The following is a 9,173-nucleotide window of genomic DNA, read 5'->3' on the forward strand; positions in this document are numbered from 1 at the left end:
ATAGGAAGACCGTGAAAGTGAAAGCTGTGTATCATGTTTAAAAAAAACAACAACAACAAAACAACAACATGAATTTATTGCATTCTCACCTTACGAGCTGCCGATTATCATTCCCTGTCTGACCGATTCTAAATGCAAAACTTCCTGCGGTCAGGTTTTACTACGCGCCCGCAAAAGTCGTTTCCTGCACGCTTTAAAAACAATTTCATGAACCTCGTTAAGGACGAATGGGAAAGGCGAGTCTACGATTGGGTGCGTTAACGACAGCCGCAACTGCAATGCGAACAACAATGGGCCTCATTCACAAAAGCAGCTTAGCTTCTCATGCACGTTTCAGGCCAGACTTGGTGCACCACTTCCCCCCCGCACACCCCAAAAATTGCTTCTCACAAACTTATCAAGCAACATCCTGACAAAGTTGGCACCCTAAAACCAATACAACCTTACCCATGTTTTGAAGCTATAAACCCTCTTCAACATAAATAGTGTGCGCACCCCCTCAACTGCATAAACCCTATAAAAATACACCCAAACTGGCAAACTGTCTAAGCCACTTTTCTCCTTCCACATCCGGATAAAAATGGCGCACAAACACACTCTAAAAAAATGCTTTGAAGCCACCCCAAACATCCCAAGAAAAAATGGTGCACCCACTTTCAAATGCACAAAAACATCCTTGCCACCTTCAACATCATGACGGCAAACCCACGCACCTCCTTAAAAAACTGATTTCCACAAACTTTTTAAGCTACACAACCCATGCAACATCCCAAAAGTGTTGGCGCACCCCCGCTCAATTGTACACACCCTAAAAAAAACTTTACTAAAGTTTTTAAAATAGGCATTGAAACAGATTTTGCACGCACCCTAAAATCTGACTGCTTTTCACAAACTTTACAGCACACCCCCTTCTCTATTCTCCAAAGTGGTGCACCCCCTCACAAAACGCTTTTAGAACCTTTTTTTTTATCCACTCCCGTCAACATCCTGGCAGAGTTGGCACATACCCTCAAGAGAAAATTACATTTCACAAAATTTTTTAACTACATTTCGATAAAGCTGGGGCACCCCCCACTATAAAAAAAAAAAAAAAATGCTTTATCCTTTTTATGACAGACACCCCAAACTCAACATCAACAAAATTAGCCTAAACAGTAAATATTGAACAGTTTTTTGCAGTTGTTCTAATTCTGACGATTATAGTGCACCCCTCTACCCTTGACACACCCTAAAAAACACATTTTCTGAATCTTTCAACTAAATATTCAAGTATGTTGCACATTGAGGCCCAGAAAGAGTCATTTGTCACTAGTGGACTTAAAGGCCATCTACAGTATGCACACACACAAACGGTATCTTTCAGGGCGGATTTTTTATTTTTTATTTTTTTCCCCCCTATTCCCACCCGGGCACAGTCCACCTTTCATTACAGTCCAGCCCCATTGACAGCGGTGCGAATATCGCCCTGTGAGGTTTACCGTCCGATGAAGGAGATGATTCAAGCGGAGGGAAAGACGCCAATGAGTGTTCCGTGAGGCTTTTTTTTTTTTTTTTTTTTTTTTTTTTTTTTTTTTTGGGGGGGGGGGGGGGGGGGGGACTGGTGAGATGTGAGAAGTGGGTGGTTTCCGACTAAATAAGGCACTTGAGGGGAGCGAGCCGGGCGCCAGTTGGAGACGGGAGGGCTTCTCATTAATGGTGAAAAGTCACTCAAAGTCATCATTGTTGGATTTATTTAAAAAAAAATAAAAAAATAAAAATAAAAAAATAAAAATGATTGGGCATAATTCGAGTATAAAAGTCGATGAGGACTCAGTTGGACAAAAGCTGAAGAATTGATTCGAATGCCCTGGAAAGCAAATCCAGAGATTTGTTTCCAAATACATTCTATATGTTCGAAGAAAATGGTTGCAAACGAGCAAAAACTGAGAAATATATATCAGTAAACTTCTTGTCACAACTTCAGCAAACGAACAATTTTAGGTTTAGAGTGCCTCGTTGTTGGCCGTGAGTGCATGTATGTCACAAGGAGAATGATGCAGAGAAAAAAAAACAAAGCCTGACTTGACAGCCAGCATGTGGAAAGGTGCTTCAGACTGGTGTGGCCAAATTAGAGTGCCTCGTTATCAGCTGTGAGTGCACGCACATCATGGCGAGAAGGCAGAAAAGCGACTTTTTTGTTTTTCCTTTTAAAGTCTGACATGACAGCCAGCATGTGGCCCGATGCTTCAGGCTGGTGCAGCCAATTTAGAGTGCCTCGTTGTCGGGTGCAAGTGCGCGCAGATCATGAAGACAGAAAAGTGAGGTATACTTTAAACAGCCTCATTGAAATGTATTCAAATCCTCAATGGCAGAAGTACAAAAATTATGGCTCACAAAAATTTTGCTCACCCCGCCCCCAATTCTTGGTCACAAAAAAAAAAAAAAAAAATAGCTACCTTTTAAATTACACACCGATTTGATATCCCAAAAAGGATGTTGCACCCCATTTCTTGATGCACAACAAAATTGTCCCTTGTTGCACCCTTCACACATATTTTGTGGAAAAGCAGTTTGATTTGGAATTCAGCAAGACAATGCACACAAAAGCCCCAAATGCAATTACACAACAAAACTGGAAAAGTAACCCCAACCAAAATTAGCTGCAAAAATGCGATCTTCCTTGGCTAATGACCCACAACCAAGCATGGAAATCAGGTTGTTTTTTTTTCGCATAACCCCGCTTACTGAAATGTACGTCAACAAATGCTGCTTCTTCTCATATTGCAAGTAGAGAGCGGACACGTGCGCTCGTTTTGGTACCACCTCCGTTTACACTGCCTTATTAGCGGGGGGGGGGGGGGGGGGGGGGGGGCGCAGCAGCAGGTACTTGGCCACCCGTCGGCCTTCTTCAAGTGCCGTGTTGACAGTGAAAACAAGCCCGGGGGGAGCAAACGCCAGGAGGGCTCCGAGGGTCTGCACTTGGCACGACCTTGGCGGAGTTCGGGATGAAAGTGGCGGCGGACGCTTTCCTGAAATATTCCGGCTGGCCCGTCAAGCAGGAAGTGCGGTGGGATTGCGGATCGCTGCCTCCCAGGAGGTGTGGCGAGCTGCCCATTCCTCACACTTCAAATGTATTCAAGTGGGAACTTTTCAGAATAAAAGAGTTCTGCTGTTAAACAGGCTCCCATTTTGGGACCAGGTTGATGATCAAGCCATTTCACACTTTTTTTGTACAGTTTATATAACTCTACTTTGTTCTGACTTTTATTTTTGAGACTTTGTACATTGAAAAGAATAAGTGAAAACAGGAAGTATTTCAAGCTCAGCCTAGTTTTTGCTGAAGTTTATGGAATGTGAAATTCTCTTCAATCCTGCTTTTTATGCCTACAGAAAGCGACTCATTTGATAGTGTGCATCTTTGGACATGATTGACGCACAATGTGAGACGATTTGTTTACTCCAAATATTTAGTGATCACTACACTGTATTTAGTGCAGGGGTGTCCAATTTTTTTATTTGAGGGCCACATACAGAAAATTAGAAGGACGCAAGGGCCTCAAATGTTATGAAGAGAAATTGTGTTTATTCCTTTAAAATTGTAGAAATAATTTATTTGTGCTTTAATATATCAAGAAAATGCTACAGTATATAAACCAATTTATTTGGAATAGTGACACCTGATTTAGAGTCTTCAAATATTTCTACAGGGAGTATTCATTTTTACAGAACTGTCGTGCAAAATGGTAATAATGCTGTCACTATCAAATATTTTTAGAATTGATTCATCTATCAATCAGTCAATCAATTAATCGATTAATCGGATTCATTTTAGTTTTGCATTAAAGTATATTAACGAAAGCATTTTTTGCCCTTGATTACTGTTTATTAACCACTGACTGGTGTTTATTTTGTACTTCGTATTTGAATAGTGACTTAAAAAAAAAAAAGTGGGATTGACGTTGTACTGTGTTACCGGTCGTTGTTTTCCAAAGTAAAACCAGGTGTTTACAAAAGTCTTATTTTGATTAAACACAGAAGATAATCGGCCTTCTTTCATGAAGGACTACAGAAATCAGTCAACGTTTACTGCTGATATGCTGAAATCAGAGGATTTGGACAATTCTCAATTAAAAAAATGGCTCCAAACCATTACTCGATTATTAAGATAGTTGTGGATTAATTTGGTAATCAATTGCTCGTTGATTAATCAATTAATTGTGACAGCTCTAAATATAGCATCTTTTAGCCTTTGCAAGTGCATCAATATCAGACGCCAAATCCTGAGCAGCAGCCAATTTCCACCCTCCAGTAGTGGACAATTACTTTTATTGAAAATTTGCAGCAAACGTGTTATTTTATCGTGCTGGGCCATCTGGCTCGTAAACTGCAAGAAAGCGCTCAAATTCGTCAAAAAAAAAAAAATCTGGAAAACTGAAATGGTGAAAAACAGTTTGAAAATCCTGTACGAGAAAGTTTCCAGTCTTTCCACAGTCATCTTCGTATTTCGAAAGAAATCTCAAAATTCACTTTACAGGTTCTTTAACGTACTCTTATTAAATAAATAAATAAATAAATCACACAATTTTGGCAAAGGTTTGAATCCCGGTAAAAAATCGTGCATCTATTAATGGTCCTCAAAGTATCATTTGAGTGTGATTTTTGTTTGTTTTGTTTTGTTGATATTTTAGAAGGAGCAGAGGGAGAGGAGAAGAAGTTAAAGTTGAGGATGTGGAGGGAGGATAAGGAAGGAGATAGAAAGTGAGAGGAGGGAGGGAGGGAGGGAGGGAGGCAAAGCGGGTGAAGCCCAAATCTCCAAGGGAACAAAGAGGCACTTATGCAAGCAACAGCTGAAAACATCTTTAAGCTGGGAGTTTAGCCCTCAGTGTGTGCGTGTGTGCGCTAATTCATGTTTCAAATATTTAGCAACTGGTCTGCTCACTGCTGGACTACCCACTCAATACTAACTTAATTTCTTCTTTAAAAAAAAAAAAAATTTATGGTCGGAAGCCGGCTTCGATTGTGCAGGCGTACCTAATAAAGTGGCCAGTGAGTACCATATCGCGTCAGGCTGCAGAATCGCTTGCGGTGATAACGCGATTCCTTTGCACCCGTCCAAAACAAACAACTCGAGAGCAAGTGTGCCTCGTCGTTCGCCTTCGCTTGGGCCTTCCCTTCCGCTCGCTCCCTTCCTTTGCTTATCTCGCACCCTTCCTCCAATGCCAGCTGTTGTTTTGAAGGCCGTGAGAGTAGCCGGGGTCAAGACCTCCGCGCTCCTTCGCCTGGACAAACGCAGCCATTGTAAGTTGAAGTGCACTGTCGTTTAGGTGTTTAGTACGCACGTTACTTGCTCCTCTAGCATCTTGCTGTATTTTTTTCATAATTTTAGATTTCATGTCGATCGCCAAAACTCTCGCGCTGGTCCACTGGATGTCAACTTACTAAGCAATAGGCGGCCCCCTTGTCTCCCGTTTGTAAAAAAAAAATAACAAAATCTCATTTGCATTTATAGCTTCATCACAAACACTTTAAAGCACAAAGGAAGCAATAATAGCTGCCAACGAAGTCCACGTCTTATAAGGACCAATAAAGCATTAAGAAAAAAAAAAAAACATCTTTCCAAGGACCTATTGCTGCCCAACAATGTGCCTGACACAAATTCAAAAAGAAACGTAGAAGTAAAATGTAAAAACAAACTTGTAAGCAACTGCCATTAAATGCACACGTTATGTCCATGTTTCTTAGGACCCACCTATAGCTGCCCAACAAGGTGCCTGGCATAAAATACATGAAGCACAAATGCAGCAATAACAGGGAATGTCACGTTCTGTCTGCATTTTACTGCCTGGGATCGTTCTGTCTGATATTGTCATCACAAGCGCAGACAGGCCTCCATGCAAAAAACAACTGCCGCTCAGACCATCTTCCCAAGGACCTGTAGCTGCCCAAGAAGGTGCCGGATGTAAAAAAAAAATAAAAAATTTAAACAATTTAGAACCAAGCAAAACACAGCAATAATTATTACATCACATTTCCTAACTAGCCACTTTATAATGTCTAAAAATCAAATCAACATAACCACAATTTCTGAATTGCAAAAGAGACTTTGCACATTTGACTGTCTTCTCTTGTTGAATGAGTGACATGTTGCATGCCAGCAGAAAGTATACATTAGTTTTAGTCCAACTCGAACACCAACGACTCCAGCACTGTCCCCGGCCTGGACTCAATGCCAGCTTTGTCCCGAGCCAGAATCAAGAGGAAAGAGCGCGGCTCTCTGACCTTTGACTTGTGAACCCCCCTCCCGAAGGTCACATGTCCCTGGGAGCCATTTCGGAGGCCGGGGGCAGGCTGGGAGATCTCACTCTCAAACAGCAAGAGAGTACAGACCACAATGTGCGACCTCCAAAGGGTATCTTGATGTTCTTTTTTTTTTTGGGTGAAAGTTTGCCATCTGCCCCTCGCTTCAGGCTTTCGTTCACCTCACAGAGGTCACATTTTTGAAGACGCTGACCCTATAATCAGTATGAAATGATCCAATCAGGTCAAATTTGAGCATCAATTGTCAGATGTGACGAAAAGATTATCGGGAGCTAGAATCCTCGGCTGTGGGATGAGTTAAAAGTGATTTTTAATCCTGGGCCAACAATTGTGAATGTTACTGTGGGGTATATTGATAATTGGGCCAAAGTTGAGCATTTCTTTTTCCTACTTGCAATCAAAGGCAGCAGAAGCCCGATTATCGGACGTCTCTGGAAGATGATCTGGAGTGATTATCCTGTGGTGTGGGGTGTGCAACTTGGATTTTTCCTCTCTAATTCTACTAGAAAAATAGTCATGACTGACAATCGTCAATTTTGTACATGCATTAGGGGTGGGAACCGAACGATATGATATGCGATACGAGGCTCACAATAACGATTATCTCACGATATGACGATACCGCGATTATCAGTATATTGGTCAGGTAATAAATCTACAATAATCTATGATAAAACTACTCAAGATATAAACTGATGTTTTTTTCAATGAGAAAATGGTTTCTTTTGGTATCATAACTGAAATACAATATTAAAACTGGTGTCTTCTTCACAGTAAGTACTTTAGTGTATTTTTTTTTTTAAACAAATACAAATGTCTTCGAAATAGACCACGTTTTTGTCAACAAATTTGTGTCTTTCTTAAACACTATTGTCATGCAACATGTCAGTCAGTTACATAGTCAATTGTTCCATTTTATAAACAATTTTTTGTCTAACATTGCAAATGGAAAGTAAATAAATTAAATTATCTAAATATTAAATCCAATTTAATCAATATTAATATTCCTCAGAAGTTGTGTGCTTTAAAAAGTCGAAACATAAAATAGGTGAATGTTAAAATTGAAGATATACATATTTTTCATAGAAACGTATGCAAAACTGAGTCTGTAGACAAGTAAAAGTAAGTTGACGAGTCTTCTTCACCTGAAGATTTCCATACATTTACCCGCCACCCTTATTAGGTGCTCCCCCTAGTGACTCGCCAAGTGATTTCTCAATAAGTAATGAAAAATTGAGTCGTTATAGTGGCTGTATATTAACTACAAACATCGCGATACTTGTGTATGCGTATCGATAATATATCGGGAGACAAGGTATCATGATTTATCGCGATATCAATACGTCACACTCCTAACATACATACTGATAATCAAGGATAATTGAGCATTTTTCCTCTCTCAATGCAAATCAAGAAAGGCCGATTTTCACGTCTAAAAAGTGATTATCCCCTGAGGATTGTTGAGTGATTTTTTTTCCTCCCACCCCGTCTCTTCAATAAAAGGGTGGGGCCAACAATCGTAATTGTCAGACATACCAATAATCGGGCCTGATGGGACTAATTTGATAAAAATGGGTGAAAATCCATATGTGGCTTGAAAGGGACTAAAACAACCAACCAAAAAAAAAAAAAAAAAAGACAACGCAAAGGCTGGGAAAGAACAACACGAGACGTCATCACGGCAGCATGTGTGCGAAAGGTGAGTCGGGTGAGTTTAACCTATGACATGCATCGGGGTCACATGACCTCCCCCCCCCCCCACCTCATCATCCCAGAGGTGTTGCACTGTGCAAGCTAAACATGTTGGAATCCAAACACCTGACTAAATGCAACATTTTTCCTTAACTGGAAAAAAACATTTCTACAGTGTTTACCATCACCAGGTTGACGGGTAAGCTGGCTCGCCCGCCAGGGCACATGCAGATAAACAAAACAAAATGTTCAAAGAAATTTTTGGGCTATAAAAAAAATGCAGTGGAATAAGATGCATTTGTGTGTACGGAAATAAAAGTTATTGAAAAAGGTTATTAGTCTAAACATAACTGGAGGTTGGTGTTCCACAAGATTCATACTGAGGGCCCCTGTCATTTTGTTTGTTAACTGAGCTTTCTTTTGAATCTTGTCTAGGCTTCACTTATATTCAAGTAGCACTAAGGAACTTTTCAACCTTAATAAAATATTTTCAGAACTCTTCTGATGAAACATTGACTTCAAACTATTTGAATGCTACATTTGCCAAGGCCTGATGGGGTCTGTATCATTTTTACTGGCACTAAACAACTTTGAGGAGGAAGGTAGGAACACTGCCACACAAAAAAATGACAAACTGCTTTATGTCATACGTCACTTCCCCCTTTACCCATTCGTTACAAAGATGGAAGTCCAATTGAGTGTCGATTACTGCTTTCCTGGCAGAAGTTGCACAAAACTAGTGATAGACCGATATGGTTTTTTCAAGGCCGATACCGATACAGATTATTTGTAGTCAAGTCGGCCGATAACCGATATTTCAAGCCGATATTCATTTGCAGTAAAATGGGGAGGGGGGGGGTAATTCTTTCAAACTATATATAATTTCTCACTGAGTAACAAATTCATGTGAATGTAGCTCATTTGGGGTTTTTGTTAGGGTTCGTAAAAACGTTTCAAAAAGATTTTTGCGGTGAAAAATTGTGTGAATATGTTCCAAATGTGTTTACGACAAATAAAAACTGACTGCGAACATCTTACAAATCCTGATGAAAACCCCAAATTCGCTACGTTCGCAAGTATCCCCTGCTCAGTGAGCTTTATCGGCCTTCAGATTCAAAACATGGCCGATGCCGATATTTGTCAAAATGCCAAATATCGGCGCCGATAATCGGCTGGGGCCGATT

The sequence above is a fragment of the Festucalex cinctus genome, chromosome 18 (assembly GCF_051991245.1).
Source record: "Festucalex cinctus isolate MCC-2025b chromosome 18, RoL_Fcin_1.0, whole genome shotgun sequence".
Lineage (NCBI taxonomy): Eukaryota > Metazoa > Chordata > Actinopteri > Syngnathiformes > Syngnathidae > Festucalex > Festucalex cinctus.